The 17,442-nt window shown below is 38.0% G+C and overlaps 1 protein-coding gene across 3 annotated transcripts in view; it reads right to left on the bottom strand.

The window, feature by feature from the left end:
* Mrtfa (myocardin related transcription factor A) overlaps positions 1-17,442 on the bottom strand; it is a 199,486-nt gene that overhangs the window by 147,929 nt on the left and 34,115 nt on the right. The window lies entirely within an intron of this gene.

Genomic DNA, 17,442 nt, shown 5'->3' with positions numbered 1-17,442 from the left:
AACACCTTTGGTCTTAAAAGAAAAATAACACGTGTGCCATAGGTTCACCATCGCTGCCCTATGGGGATGCAGTAAATAAAGGATTTATTGGAGAAAACTTCAGTGTCAGCAACAGAGTCTGCAGTATTTGAATGGTGATCCACTCGTTCCCTCAGGTTAAAGGAAGCTCCCTTCCAGGTAAATGTGTCTAACAAGGGGACATCCTTTCTCTTCTCTGCTCAAAGCAAATACCAGGAGAAGCAGAGCACCATATTCCTCAGCATTCTACAACTTTAGCTGAAGAGGCTAAATTCTTGGTGAGTTCAGCCCTTTCTCCTTCCAGCCCCCACCACATGACAGAGGCTGGACTCAGTGTGCAAGACTAAAGAACACTGAGGCCCCAGTCACACTCTCCCCAGCTCTTTCTTCGGGCAAAAGTTCCACACCGTGAGAGGTAAACCACTAAGACCAAAAGCTACCCCATCCCCATGTCAAGAGTAATGGCTTAAGAGAGAGTTGGTTGGGGGCAGAGACTCTTCATAAAAAAAGAAACTCCTAAGTTCTCCCCAAAGGAACTGACCCTGTTTGAAACAGACTATGAGGAAGTTCAGGCCTAAAGGCATTCTGAAAACCAGTTCTTAATTAGCAACAAGCTAAACCATCCAGCACACCAGTGAGAATGAAGGAAAGGCAGCTAGAAAGAACCTTCCTGGGGTCAGAAAAAAACCTCAAAGACTAGGTTAAAAAAATTAATTTCCCAGGGCCAGGGATTTAGCTCAGTGGTTTCACCGCCTGCTGTGCAAGCGCAAGGACCCGAGTTCAATCCCTGGTACCAAAAAAAAAAGAAAGACAAATTAATTTCCCAGGACTTGGGAGGCTGAGGCAGGAGGATTGCCACAAGTTCGAGGACAGCCTTGGCTACACAGTGAGTTCAAGGCCAACCTGTAACAAGACCTTGTCTCAAAAAAAAAAAATTAATTACCCCAGCCCAAATTTAACTGGTCTCATTGTTCAATGATCTATGCCAAGGTGATTCAATAAGGGAAGAACAGTCAACAGAAGACTGCTTTGACAAAATGTACTAGTGGGACAATTGGACCTCAACTTTCAACAAAAGGTGCTAGGAATACTGGATATACACATGCGAATGAAGTTGGACCCTCTATCTCACATCATATACAAATATTAATTGAAAATGGATCAAAAATCTAAATGTAAAAGTTGAAAATTCTTATAAGAAAATATGGTTGTAATCTTTACAATCTTCAATTAGGCAACAATTTACTAGATGTGACACTTAAAAGCACAAGTACCCTCCAAAAAAACGCAGATCAACTGAACTTCACCAAAATGTAAGTTTTGTCCATCAAAGGATACTATCAAGAAATTTCTTTCTTTTTTTTCAGTACCAGGGATCAAACTCAGGACCTTGCACTTGCGAGGCAGGTGTGATGCCACTAAGGTAAATCCCTGGCCCTAGGAAATTTCTTAAAAATCTACAGAATGGGATAAAATATCTCATCATCTTATAAAATATTAATATCCTGAATACAGAAAGAACACTTACAATTCAACAATAAAAAGATAAGCCAAATTTTAAGTGGGCAAGTGATTTAAACACAGACTTCTTTAAACAAAGTATACAAATGAACAAAAGGCACATCAAAAGATGTTCAACATCATTATTCATCAGAGAATATGAAACAAAACCACAATGAGATACAACCTTATACTAACTGCAATCAAATCAAAGAGTACAACAAGAGCTGGTAAAAATATGGAGAAACTGGAGTCCACATATATGATTCCATTCATGTGGAAGTTCAGAACAGGGAAATCTACAGAGACAGCAAGTAGATTAGTGGCTTTTCACTAGGGGTAAAGAAGCTGGACTGGGAGATGAGGGGAGTTAAGTGGTGTGGTCTCTTTTTGAAATGATTAAAATATTCTAAAGTCAGCTGTGGTAATGGCTGTATATACCAGTGAATCTACTGAAAACCATTGAGTTGTGGAACATGCCTGTAATCCCAGCTATTTAGAAGGCTAAGGCAGGTGCCGGAGATTTAGCTCAGTGGTTCCGCCACCTGCCCCCCAAGTGCAAGGACCGGAGTTCGAGCCCCAGTACCAAAAAAGGGGGGAGTGGGTAAGGCAGGAGGATCACAAGTTTGAGGCCAGCTTGGGCAATATCCTCTCTAAAAATAAATTTTAAAGTTAAATTGTATACTTTACAGAGAGTGAATTATATGGTCAGTAGGAATTTTATGTCAATAAAACTATCTTAAAAAAAAAAAAAGACACCAGGCATGGTGGCACACACCTGTAATACCAGCACTCAGGAGAATGAGGCAGAAAGATCACTGCAAGTTCAAGGCCAGCCTGAAATAGATAACAAGACCCTGTCTGGGAGGGGAGGGGAGGGGAGGGAAAGGGAGGGAGGGAGAGGGAAGGGGAGAAGAAAGGGAAGGAAGAGAATGAATGAAGTAGTTATACTTGCTACAAAGCGAATATACCTTGAAAGCATTATGCTAAATGAAAGAAGCCAGAGCAAAAGACCACACATTATATTAGTACAATTATATGAAATGTTCAAAATAGGCAAATGAATGAAAAGAAAGTAGATGAGTGGCTGGCTGGTGCCTGGGGTGACTGTCAGTGGGTATGGAGATTGTTTCAGAGGTGATGAAAATGTTGTGGAATTAGTAATGATAATTGAACAACCTTGTAAATGTACTAAAAAGCAATGGATTGTGCACTTTTTAAAGGTAGTTTTTTATGTGATTTATACTTCAATTGAAGAAAATGTGCATTAGAAGGTCCAGATTTAATAAAATAGCTTTTTTTTTTTGGTTATTTGAAACAGTCTTGCTATGTAGTTCAGGCTAGCCTTGAACTCACTGTGCAGTCCAGGATGAATGACCCTGGGCGATCCTCCTGCTTCAGCCTGGGATTACAGGTGTGTGCCACCACACCCAGCAATAAAATACCTTTTTACTGCTGCATTAAGCACATTTGTAAATGAAACTATTTTTTTTCTTTTCCTGCAAATGAACGGTGGCAAAACTCGATGTCCCTAACCAGAGTTTGGTGCTACGCCCTCAATTTGTACTTAAGTGCCATGTCTGGCCCATCATGGCTTTGGCATCAGTGAAATAACAGCTTGGTATTATTATAAAAATAGTTTTGTGCTTGTGACTCCCTGAAAGTGAAACAGGGACCTTCAGCAATTCATCTGCAGACTCCACTCTGCAAACACATGGACTAGATGATGAGCTCCTAGAAAGAGGAACACATCTTACATTATATGAGATATCACAGTGTATCAGAAAAAGGAGCATGGGCTTTCTGTCAGGGGGTTAAATTCAAATTCCAGAGCTGCCATTTAAATTACAAGAACTTAGCTCCTCTACGCCTCAGTTCCCTGTGTTATAAAATATCTACCTAAACATGGTTACTGTATGGATTAAATAAAATGAAAACCTAAATATAATTAAGGCCATCTGACATAACAGGCATTCAATAAATGTTATGAAAGATACTCAATTGCTTAATAAATACTGGTGGAATTTAATTAGCTACTTCATATGAAGAGAAACTGTTTCCAGGTTCAGGGTTTGGCTTAAACTGCAAATTCTTTCCAAAATAGGGTTTGGGAAAGTATTAGGAATTCTCTTTGCATACTGCCAGATCCCTATATTCAGTATATTGAGTATACTTTCACAAATACAAAAAGTCTACTGCAGAAAACCTCCAATAAACATATAATTAAAGTATCTTGTTTTCTGTTACCTGAGACTGAACAAAAGATTCCTGCTGAGGCACCCATATGCTCCTGGCATGAGTGTCTGAAGGCCTTCACTTTGGAGCAGGGGACATTAACCACTTTAATTGAAAATGACCAAGTACAGCAAAATAAATATATAAATAAACCACCACCTCTGCCCCAAATATAGCATATTCACATAAACACTTCTAAACAGTTCCAGGGCACCACCTATGACAGGCCTTCAACACGACAGCGAGGCAGAGAGCTGCAGATACAGCTCAGTGGCAAAGTGTGTGCTCAGCACAAGCAAAGGAACATAGGTTCAATCTCCAATCTCCCTTACCCCTGGTACTAGGAATTGAACCCCGGGCTTCCACACCGAGCTATGTTACCGACCCTTTATTTTTGAGACAGGATCTCACTAAGTTGCTAAGTTGCCTAGGCTGGGATGGAGTACACTCCTGTGCCTAGTGATGTTAATTAAAAATAGTATTTATAACGATAAACTTTTTTTGGGGGGGGTACTGGGGATGGAACTCAGGACCTTGTGCTTGCAAGGGAGGCGGCAGCGCCAATAACTCATTATATCCCCAGCTATAATGATAAACTTTTAAAACTGTCGATGTGGTAAGTGCCTGCCAATATCATACTAGTTCACAGCCTTCCTTAGAATCAAAGTGTGTGTAAAGAACATCTGAAGAGATCACTACACCCCTTAGTAGGCAACAGTCTCAGTTCCACCAAAGACACAGATAAAGTCTAACTATAAAACATAAAACCCATGCCTTTTAATAAGAACTCAGTACCAATCACTGAAGAGTTACTATGTAACACTACTACACTGGATCAAGCATTTTCCAGTCAAGAAAAAGCTGGGTGAGTGAGGATTTCAAAACAAAAGTTAAAACATACTGTAAGGTATAAATAACATATACACTTCTTTAAAAATTACTATTCATGCCGATTAGGATGAATCATTTCTATGACAGTAAACACAAAACAAAAATATGTGTAAGCCAACTAATTTTTTTAACCAATGCCATCTGAGTTTTCATTTACCTTTTTAAATTTACTTTTAGTTATGAGTTTAAAATACAGAAAAGTGAAATGATACTACAAAAAAATATATAGCAATTATAACATATTGTCACATTTGCCTCAGATATTTTAAACAGGAGTGTTGTAAAATGTAGTTTCCCCTGTTCAAAGTTAATACATCTTCCAGCCAGAGATTTAGCTCAGTGGTTCCACCACCTGCCTCACAAGTAGCACAAGGTCCCAAGTTTGATCCCTGGTACCAATAATAAATTAATTAATTAAATAAATAAAAGTTAACACACCTTCTAATCTACACTTTTTAATAATTTTGCAGCATATCTATGTTTTCCATAGACAATATAGTGTTGTTTTACTTCCTTTTATTTTTGTTTGTGTGTGGTGCTGGAGAGCAAACCTGGAGCCTCAGATGTGAAGGTAAGCACTCTACCACTAATCTACATCCACAGCCCAAACATTTTAAGAGTTATAAATGGTATCACCTTTAACATCTTGTAACTTTTTTCTATTTATGTGGGGCAGAGATACTGAGGATTGGGCCCAGGGGGCCCATGAGCCACATCCTCAGCCCCTTTTTATTCTGAGGTAAAGTCCCACTAAATTTCCGCCTAGGCCTCAAATTTGCAATCTCCCCACCTCAGCATCCAGAATTAGCTGGAATTGCCAGGCATGCACCACCATGCCCAGCACTTGCGCGCACATGCGTGCGCGCTCTCTCTCTCTCTCTCTCTCTCTCTCTCTCTCTCTCTCTCTCTCTCTCTCTGTCTCTCCATTACTGCTTCCAGGGTTTATGTCAAAACGTGTGTGGTCTGATTTATCTATCCTGACTGTATCACAGTAATAAACTGACTTAAAATGCCACTGCTTGCATTCCTGTATACTTAGTTTCCAGATTTTTCCTATTACAAATATACAGTTGGTAAATGGTCAAAAACTGAAAGGTTTCACTCTAAAATCAGGAACAAGACAAGGATGTCCACTATCACCACTCCTATTCAATATATTTCTGGAAAAATTAACCAGAGCAATCAGACAAGAGAAAGAAATAAACGGAATAAAGATAGGAAAGGAAGAAGTTAAATTATCATTATTTGCAGATGACATGATACTCTACATAGAAGACCCCAAAAACTCCAACAAAAGACTTCTAGATTTAATAACTAAATTCAGTAGCTTAGCTGAATACAAAGTCAACACTCAAAAATCAATAGTCTTCCAGTACACAAATAACAAACTCACTGCAAGAGAATTTAGGAAAACAACACTTTTCACAATAGCATCCAAAACAATGAAATACCTAGGAATCAATCTAACAAAGGAAGTAAAAGACCTTTACATGGAAAACTACAGTACTCTGAAAAAGGAGATCAAAGAGGGTATCAGAAAATGGAAAAATATCCCTTGTTCTTGGGTGAGAAGAATCAATATAGTGAAAATTGTTGTACAGATTTAATGCAATCCCAATCAAAATACCAATAGTATATCTCACGGAATTAGGAATAACTATCCGAAAATTCATTTGGAACCAGAACAGACCTAGAATAACAAAAACAATTCTGGGCAACAAAAACAAGGCAGGAGACATCACAATCCTTGACTTGAAATTATACTACAGAGTTACTGTAATAAAAACAGCATGGTACTGGCGAAAAGATTTTAAAAAGCAGACCCAAGGATCACTGGAACAGAGTAGAAGACACAGGAAAAACTCGAGACATATTCAGCCAACTTATCTGTGATGAAGAAGCCAAACACTTTCACTGGAAGATAGCCTCTTTAATAAATACTCCTGGAAAAACTGGCTTTCCACATGCTGAAGATTAAAACTGGACCCAAATCTTACACCATGCACTAAACTAAAATCAAAATGGATCAAAGGTTTATGTATTACAACAGAAATACTAAGTCTGCTGGAAGATACAATAAGTAGAACTCTTGAAGACACTGGTGTAGGCAAAGGCTTTACGAACAAAGCCCTGATCTCACAGGAAGTATCACAAAGAATCAACAACTGGGATCTCATCTTACGAAAAAGCTTTTGCACAGCAAAAGAAACCACCAACTGAGTGAAGAGACAACCCACCGCATGGGAAAAAAATTTGGCCAGTTGTTCCTCACAGGACTAATATCTAGAATATATAAAGATCACTTCTTGACCTTTTGGCTATGATCAAGTGTAGACTATAAGGAACTCAAAAAAATCAGACTCCCCAAATTTAAAGACTCAATAAAAAAATGGGCATCTGAAATGAAGAGACACTTCTCAGATGAGGAAGTAGAAACGGCAAATAAATATATGAAAAAACGTTCCACATCACTGGTCATTTGAGAGATGCAAATTAAAAGAATGCTGAGAGTCCATCTCATTCCAGAAGGAATGGCTGTTATCAAGAAATTAACTAATAACAAATGGTGGAGGGGCTGTGGGGGAAAAGGAACCCTTCTCAACTATTGGTTGGAGTGTAGACTGGTGCAACCACTGTGGAAATCAGTGTGGAGATTTCTCAAAAAACTAGGATTAGAGGTCCCATTTGACCCCACTATTTCCCTTCTGAGTATCTTCCCGAAGGAGTTGAAAGCATCATACCATAGCGATATGTGTGCACCATGTTTATAGCAGCACAGTTTGTAATAGTTAAATCTTGGAAACAACCCAAATGTTCATCAACCAATGAATGGGTAAAAAAGATGTGGTTCTTTTATACAATGGAGTACTACTCACCCATAAAGAAGGATAAACTTGAGACATTTCTAGGTAAATGGATGCACCTTGAGACCATACTCTTAAGTAAAATAAATTGGACATGCATGTGTGAATATCACATTGTCTCTCTGGTGTGAGAAACTGAAAGGGTAAATAAGGACCAAAATGTGTAATAGATATTGTGAAATAGGAAGAAATTGTTCAAAAGGAAAGAGGAACAGGGGAGGCGGGAGGGGGAAAGGAAGGAAAGGAAAAGAAAAAAAAACAAGAAAACAAAGATAAAATAGAAACAAAATTTTGTAAATAAGGAAAGGAAGAGAGGTTAGAAGGGTGAGGGGAATGGGAAAAAAGTGAAGACTCAAGATATATCATGTTCAGGTATAAATTCCCTAAGATGTATGTTAACATTATGTATATCTAAATTATAACAATAAAATTAATTTTAAAAAAAACAAGTATACATTTGGGCCTCCATAATCATAGGTTCTGCACCCACAAATTCAACAAACTGTGAGTGGAAAATATTCCAGAAAAAATAACAATGTAATGATATAAATAATACAAATAGAGGGCCGGGGATTTAGCTCAGTGGTTTCACCGCCTGCTGCGCAAGCACAAGGACCTGAGTTCAATCCCCGGTACCAAAAAAAAAAATAATAATAATAATAATAATAATAATAATAATAATAATACAAATAGAGGCTGAGGGTATAGTTCAGTGGTATAGCATGTGTTTAGTACACATGAGGTCCTGGGTTCAAGTCACCTAAGTAATAAAAATAGTAGTACTTCGATCCCTGGTACCAAAAAAAAAAAAAAAGAATAGTAGCAGTACTAGTAGTACTAATAATACAAAACTTTTAAAAATATGGTACAGCAACCATTTAGATACCATTTTCATTATATTAGGTGTTACAAGTAATCCAGGATGATTTAAAGTATTCAAGAGGATGTGTATAGGACATGAACAAAAACGGTATCATTTTAGGGCCGGGGATTTAGCTCAGTGACACCATGCCTTCCTTGCAAGCACAAGGTCCTGAGTTTGATCCCTGGTACAAAAAAAAAAGAAAAAACTGTAACATTTTATACAAGAGATTTCAGCATCTGTGGGTTTTGGTATCCATGGGGGGAGCAACATCCTCCTAGGATACTGACAACTATAATTGAAATAAAAATACTTATACACATTTCCTTTTGCATAAATGCAAAGTTTACCCTATAGGGTACATACTTTGAACTGGTGACTTATATGACATATTCATCTTCGCCTTCACAAAATCTTGTCTCAAACTTTCCACCAAGCCCTAATTTACACACCCATCAGTGGTGCTTTAGTGTTTCTCCTTCCCTATAGCCTTGTTAATAATTGACAGTATTAGACCTTTGCAAAATTCAGTATGTAGAATACTTTATTATTTGTGAAAAGGCAACTTTGTACTTTTATTAGATATATGGGCTTTTTCTTTTGTGATTTCTAGCTCTAAATCATTACATACATAAAATATACAATTTATTCCTTGCCTGTGTTTATCCATAGATACTATGAATTTTTAAATCTCATATACAATCTTCCAACAGAACAAAAAAGCTTTCTTTACAATTTTGATTTCAGGTCTGTGTAAGCCTTTAGGGAAATGACACTATTAGGTATCTTTGGTCAAGGTATCCATTATATCAGAAGTTCATAAAGCATTATCTAATTAGCAAAAAGGGTACATATCTTCCCCATACAGATAATTTGGTCCTTTTTTTTTTGTTACCCTGGTATTGGGGATCAAATCCAGGCACTATACCGCTGAGCTAAATCCCCAGTCTTTTGTTGTTTTGTTTTGTTTTTGGTACCAGGGATCGAACTCAGGACCCTGCACCTGCAAGGTAGGCGGTGGTACCACTGAGCTAAATCCCCTGCCCTGTTGTGTTTTTTTGAAACATAGGGTCTCACTACGTTGTCTAGGCAGGACGCAAACTCAATCTTCCTGCCTCAGTCTCCTCAGTGCTGGGATTATAGGCATGCAGTTGCAATCCTACTTTTTAAATAACAGCTTTATTGGAATATACTGCATATTGCACATACCATAAAATTCACCACTGCAAAGTATACAATTCAGTAGTTTATAATATACTGACAAAGTTGTGCAACCATCAACCCATCTAATTCTAAAACATTTCTTCACTCAAAAAGAAACCTCTCAGCCAGGCATGGTAGCACATGCCTATAATCCCAGCTACTTGGGAGGCTGAGGCAGGAGGATCACAAGTTTAGGATCAGCCTGGGCAACCTGGCAAGACCATGTTTCAAAATAAAAAGGACTGAGGATTCAGGTCAATTTTTTCCTGGATTCAATCTACATAACCATGAAAAGGAAGGAAAGGGAGAAGAGAAGAGAAACCTTTGCCTGTTAGTAGTTCTCCATTCCCCTCTCTTCCAAACCCCAGTAACCACAATCTACTTTTTGTCTCTATGGATTTGTCTATGCTGGACATTTCACAAAAATGGGACCATATATACATAGTCTGTTATGACAGGCATCTTCCATTTAGCCCACTTTCAAGGCTCATCCATGTTCCATAATGTGTCAGAACATCATTCCTCTTAATTGCTAAATAATATTCCATTGTAATGGTTATACTACATTTTATATATCCATTATATATCCAATCATCAGCTGATGAACATTTAGGTTATTTTCTTTTTTTGCCTATAATGGAAGATGCTGTTATGAATATATATACAGCAAATGTATGTACAATTTTTGTGTCGATATGTTTTCAAATCCTTTTGGTGTATAGGAATTGAATTGCTAGGTCCCATGGTAACTATGTTAAACCACCTGACTTTAAGCAAATTTCAGCATTATGGCATATACCAGACTCTTGAACACCTTATCAGCTGCTTTACCTCCTTCCAAGAGAAATCAATCAATTTACTATTATGTGTAGTCTTAAAAATTCGTAGGTTGGGCTGGGGATTTAGCTCAGTGGTTCTGCCGCCTGCCTCGCAAGCACAAGATGCCGAGTTCGATCCCCAGAACCAAAACAAAGATTCCTAGGCCACTTCAATTCAATCACAGAATAAAGCTCTTAAATTTTTTTTTTTTTTTTTTTTTTTTTGGTACCGGGGATCAAACACAGGTCCCTCCACTTGCGAAGCAGGCAGCGGAACCACTGAGCTAAATCCCTAGCCCAAAGCTCTTAACTTTTAACTCATATACATACACATCCTTCTCCAAAGTAGAAAGCAATCTGACTGACTCCCTGGAAAGGCATCACTTATTTGCAAATCAGAGGTCCTTTGAGATTACTGTTGTGCTTGAACAGAACTTACTTCAGTATGTCATACTGACAGAGTATGCACATTATTGTTCTGCTTGAAAAAAAGACCGATGAGAATCCGGCCCCTAGTGTGCAGTGGAGTGCTGAACACAGGATGCTTAGGCACTACAATGTTAAGAGTCTCACTGGATTGAAGCAGTTAACAGACTTAAGGGCAAATGTTCTATTTCTTTTACCAAATGAGGTTTTAAGAAAAAGCCTACTGTAATAAAGGAGGCTAGGAAAGACCCTGAAGAGCTTGAATGTCACCAAAGAGCTGTATTACTAATAATGTATTCTTTTCTGATTAAAAAACCAGAACCTTGTTTTGCCTATTTCCATAAGACTATAACAGATGTTTATCAATCCTTCCAACAACTTAAAGGCAAAAATAGTTACAGAATAGCTTACTAACATGGTTTAGTGAAAAACAAATAATAATGAAAACATAGCTCCCTATGTAACACTAGGGGTCAGCTCATAAGCAGAGCAGTCATAATCTTAGTTACCTTATCTTTCCTGGTGCTAAATTTCCCTGCAAAACCTCTTCAGGAGAAAAGAGAAGGGATCCCAATCCTCAAAGCAATGAATTCTCCAGCTTTAGGTCTGGCTTAATTAAGCACATTCAAGGCACAAAGCATAAAAGAGAATAATGTAAGAAACTGGTCTTCGGGCTGGGAATTTAGCTCAGTGGTTCCACTGCCTGCCTCGTAGGTGCAAGGTCCCAAGTTCTATCCCTGATACAAAAAAATAAATAAATAAATAAACTGGCCTTCCAACTCAGGAAAGCACAGTAAAGCAGGGCCCAAGACTGTTCAGGTGGAGTGCGTGACTGTGACCAATAGAGCAGGTCGTAAAAGTGCAGAAGTGACTGATTTATGTAGTTTTCATCCCCACAGAAGTAATGTCATCTCCACAGTACTTTGCTTGTCCAGACTATTTTATAATCACAACTCTGGAATTATCCTGTCACAATAATCTAGGCAACACAGGTTAAAATTTTTTTCCCTTCTTCTAAGCATTTAGGAGATAGGAGAAAGTTAGGATGGCAGAGAAGCAAACTCTTTTCTTGTCTTAAAACTTGTTGGGGGCCAGGGATTTAGCTCAGTGGTTTCGCTGCCTGCTGCACAAGCGCAAGGACCCAAGTTTGATCCCCGGTACAAAAAAAAAAACTTGTTGGGCTGGGGATTTAGCTCAGTGGTGCTGCTACCTGCCTCCCAAGAGCAAGGTTCTGAGTTCGATCCCCGGGACCCAAAAAAAACAAAGAACTTGTCAAATGATGATAGAATTATTGAATTTTACAGTCTGAAGAAACCTAAAGTATCCAATGGTTTCAGATGATGAAAAAACTAAAGCTCAGAAAGGTCATACAATTTGCCATTGTCATCAACTTAGATATCAACTGGACAACTTAGTGGCAAACCCTGGAGGAGAACCCAGGCTCCTAACTGCCAACTCAGCCTATCCATGCTACCATACTACCATATTGCCTTATTGCCTTTGCTTTCTTTTTTTGGTAACGGGGATTGAACTCGAACTCAGGTCCTTGTGCTTGCGCAGCAGGTAGCAAAACCACTGAGCCAAATCCCCAGCCCTCTTTTTCTTTTAATAAAAAATCTTTTTTTTCTCTCTCCCCCCTCCCCCCCCCATTCCCCTTTCCCTCCCCCTTCACTTTCTCCTTTTTTTGAGACAAGTTTTTTTTTTTTTTTGGTACCGGGGATCAAACTTGGGACCTTGTGCTTGCCAGGCAGGTGGCAGCACCACTGAGCTAAATCCCCGGCCCTGAGACAAGTTTTGCTATCTGGCCTTGAACTCACTAAGTAGTCCGGGCTGGCCTCAAACTTGTGGTAATCCTCCTACCTCAGCCTCCCAAGTGCTAGGATTACAGGCATGCACTGCCACACTTGGCTACCTCTGGTATATTTTAAAGCTTGAGTCAGAATCTCAAGAACATACATACTAAAACAGTATTTGTTTTTAACTGCACTCATAATACATTGGTCACATAATCAATTTAGTAGGCCACCGTCAACATGTTGCAATTAAATAAAAAAGAAAAAAATAGAAACCATCAGACTGTACCACACATGTAAAGGTATTATTTCAAAACTTTTGTTTCAGGTAGCTATCTATATATTTATGGTGCATCTGGTCCTAATGTAAAATATATCTCAAACTAGGATTCACAGCCAAAAATGTTTGAGAAACATTACCATAGATAAAAGGCAAAAGGAAATTGAGAATAATTATCTTCCCTAAAATCTGTGTCAAAGACCTAGTAGGCACAAGTGAAACAATCTAAGTTCAATTCTCACTGATCTAATTTCAGGAAAAAGGAAAGAAGGGAGGGAGGGAAGGAGAGAGGGAAGGAGGGAGGGAGAAAGGAAAGGAGGTAAGGAGAGAGTAAGAGAGGGAGAGAGGGAGAGGAAGAGAAAATACAATACAAGCAATATGCAGGCATCAATGGAATGCCAGGCACAGATGATGTTATTTCTATCAACCATAAAGATATACAGATTACTAAAGGAATATAATGTCAATTTTCTTAAACCACTACACCATTCTAACCATTCAACAACTCCTACTTTTAGGGAATAAATACCACCAAAACACATTCATAATGGCAAATGTCTTCATAATCTTCAACAAAATACTTTAGTCTCCTTAAATGAGAAATTTGGCCTAATTCTCATTGAAGAATTCCAAGATTATACACTACAGCTCTGAAAGATTCTTTCAAAAACTTAGCAATAACTTTTTTAATAAGGACAAAATAAAACATTATCAATTCACCAAGTCTTTAGCTCAGTTTCCCAATAGTGATTCCACTAGCATTTTAGGTGGGGAATCCTATGTTTTGGACTGCTGTCCCTGGTCCCTGGCTCCTGAATGCCAATGGTATATCTCCCACTCACAGTCATTCAACAATCAAAGATACTGTACCTCAATACTTTTACAAATGTACAGTTCCCATTGAGAACCACTAAAAAACTGACTGATATTCTCCTTAGAGCAACTGATGGCCACATAATGAATCATAGGCTCTGATGCAGGGAGAAATGTAAGGCAACTATCAGTGTCTTGATCCATTTCCAAGAAAGCCAGCCATTAAGATTATACAATCTGAAGCAGAAAGATTATTTATCATCTTTTTGTAGCACTAGGCAGTCACTAGCTATTATTTTCAAAGTGATACACAGCAAACATAGACAACTTAGGGAAAAAATGGTTAACATGGAATTTATCCTAAATTAAAAGTGAATCTAAATTTATCCCAAGTGTCAGGAAAAAAGGAGGAAACAGATACAGTAATTACAGAAGACATGTCCAAGGTTACCTTCTTGAGCAAAGTCTACAGGTACATTTATATGTGTATCCACACACATTCAGTGCATAGATTTAAGGGAAAAGCCACTAAGTATTTTGTGAAATGTTTTATTACCTTGAGGAAAAAACACTTACTTAACACTTGTGACCACAAACAAGTCCCAAATGCCTGTTTAATCCTTGCAGCACACTTACTAGTACCATTACTCTCTAATTATATAGAGAATAGTAAGGTTCAGAAGTTAACTACTGAGCCAAGGTTCAAATCCAGGTAATTTCAGACCCTTCACTAAAAGCTGCATTGTTCCAAGGCATACACAAGAAGACAGGATGAAGGGATTTTAAAAACAGGAAAGAACTTGTCTGAAAACTATGAAAAATGTTAAATACTCCACTAAAGGCCAACTATGAAAAGGTTATCAACAAAAATTCTTTATAACCCAAAGAAAAATAGATTTACATCCCAAAATTCTTATGCAACCACATTTAAACTGCACTTAAAAGTTCACATTACAGGGCCGGGGATTTAGCTCAGTGGTTCCAGCACCTGCCACGCAAGCACAAGGTCCCAAGTTTGATCCAAGGTACCAAAAAAAAAAAAAAAAAAAGTTCACATTACAAAGAAGCTCAAATTAAATAAATTCTGAACTCCATAGTTTACATATCATCTTCCACATAATTTTAAAACATTATTAGCCATTAGTTTATTGCTGTAAGAAAAATGACAAGAGCAATGTCTGACCAACTATAAAAAACTAATATAGGCCTGGGGATTTACCTCAGTGGCACAGCACCTGCCTCGCAAGCACGGAGTCCTGAGTTCAATCCCCGGTACAAAAAAATAAATAAATAAGAAGAAATACGAGGAAATAAGAGGAGAAAGAAAGACACACAATATAGTGGTAGAAAACTGCAGGAGGAAGAAAATAAATTTGATGCAAAAGTTAATAAAATTAGCTGGGCATGGTAGCACATGCCTGGAATCCCAGAGTGCAGCAGGCGGAAATAGGAGGATCATGGTGGGTTTGAGGCCAGTCTGAGCTACATAGTGAGACCAGGTCTCAACCCCTACTCAAAAAAGAAGTTAAAAAGTGTTTACAAGGGATCTTTTTGGGGTGCTGGAAATTTAGTACTGCAGTGAGGTAATTATTGCACAAAATCACAAATTTACTAAGAAATCACTAAATTGTACACTTCAAATAGGTGAATTTGTAGTATGTAAATTATCTCTCAATAAAGCTGGTTTTTTAAAAAGTGGTCTTTGTTTGCCAAAACAAGAAAGAAAAATTATATTAGGGTTTTTCTAACTAAGCCATGAAAGGGAAGTAGACAAGAGGAAAAGTACACTGATTTATTCACTAGACAGGAAAATAATAATGAAAATTTTCATAGATTCAAAAATACTAGGGTTGGAGATATAACACAGTGGTAGAGCTCTTACCTAGCAAGTGCAAGCCCTGGGCACAGAATAAAAAAAAAAGATTTTGTTTTCATTCGTTCATTTTGACTCTTGAAAGGACAGTTCTGTGTCTCTGGGTTATTCTCTAAGACTTTATTGAGACCACAATGAAACTATTTTAAGAGTAAGAAGACAATAGATCTGGAAACCCTAATTGTAGAACAGAGAAGGAATGTTCCAACTTAATTTAGTATCACCTAGGAAAGACTTAACTATTCTGATCCCCAAATTAGTGCCTAGGACTCAGGATCATAAAGATGGTAACTCCCATGAGAGAATTTCAAGAGAAAGTTTAAGAGCAGAAAATCAAAATTTATAATTAGTTTAAAAGAATGTGTAATAACTCCTTTGCAAATATGGTAACAATCATTTGTTAAATCAGCCAAATGGGGATTTTTTTTGGGGGGGGGATATTTTTGGAGAAGATTAATTTGCATTGGTGTGGGGACTTTTGCAGAAGTTTCCCAAAACAGCAGTACTGTACTTTATTTACTTCACTTACGGATACAGGGATCAACAATACCTGTAAACAACCCCAATTCACATATGCTCTGAGCTCTGAAAATATTAACCTACCCTGACCTTCCCTGCACCAACTTTAGCAAATCCTAGGTCAAAAGTCTCAACTTCCAAAACAGCAGAGGTGTCTCTAATTTCAGACCTGCTGGTCTCCTCCCTGCCTTTGGCTAAATCAGGAGCAAGCCTAGAAGATAAAAACAAAAAAATCCTGGATTCTTTCCTTCTGCATAAGACAATATTCTGGAAAACACAAATAAAATAATAAATCAGTATATAACTCTATTTCCTCTACACAGCTACATAAGGGTCAAAACAGTTCACCACACCACCTCATTTTGGCCTCCTTATACCCTGCCCCCGGCCTCCTCCTCCCCTGGGCTGTCTCACTTCAGGTCACGTATTTCACATTTCTTAAATAAAAGAATCAGGTAAGCTTTCAAAAAAAAAAAAACAGTTCAAGGTAGTGATCTTCACAATTATCATTCACCTAGACCTGAAAAACTGTACTATCAATGAATTTGTTATTTTTCAATAAAAAAATACATGAAAGTTCACAGTGCCATGCTTAGTCCTTAGTAGGCATTCAATAACTGTTACTGTCTTTCTTTCTTCCATTAAGTATAGTATTTCCATGAAGTAGTCCTGTTTATTAGCACACCAACAGCAAGGTAGAATAGAAAATTATTTCCTGACTGACCACCTACATGAGACCCTGAAAATTTAGGCCACCAAGTAATGATGAAGGGATTCATTTGCAGAATACAGACTTTTCTCCTTACTTCCTAAGCAACTTCAATTCCAAAGCTATGCTCTTTCTGCTACAGGAAGAAGCTCAATTGTTCTTCCTTGTAGCAATACAAAAGTTCCTGTTCTTTGTGACTGGGAGAAAGTCAATCTCAAAAAGTGTAGGTGCAGCAAGAGTCCAAAAACTGCTATCAACTCAGAGAACCCCCTGTGCAAGTTGACAGGATTACTGGCTGGGGGGCTATGATGGGTACTGTTGTTCTGGCCATCAAGTTTGCTCTGTGATCCGTATCTCTTGCACCAATGAACAAAGTGGTCTCAACATACTTAAAGTGACGGCAAACTAGAACTAAATGAACTAGCAGTAGTTCTATTTTTCATAGAAAATGTTCAGACAGAAATAGGTCAACAGAGTTGTGTGAAGCTACCAACTATAGCTCTTTTTGTGGGTATCTGACACATAAGACAGATATATGAGCCAAAGTCATATGTGGTGTACTTTTGTTCAGGTCTCGGAGCTTAAGATAGGAACAGAAACATGTTGTGTGTCAAATCAAACACTAGTGGTTACAGGTG

The sequence above is a fragment of the Heterocephalus glaber genome, unplaced genomic scaffold (genome assembly GCF_053883595.1).
Source record: "Heterocephalus glaber isolate CG9 unplaced genomic scaffold, H.glaber_assembly_v1.0 deba00001444, whole genome shotgun sequence".
NCBI classification, from domain to species: domain Eukaryota; kingdom Metazoa; phylum Chordata; class Mammalia; order Rodentia; family Bathyergidae; genus Heterocephalus; species Heterocephalus glaber.
Note: the sequence above shows the minus strand (reverse complement) of the source record. Positions and strands in the feature narration are given on the sequence as shown.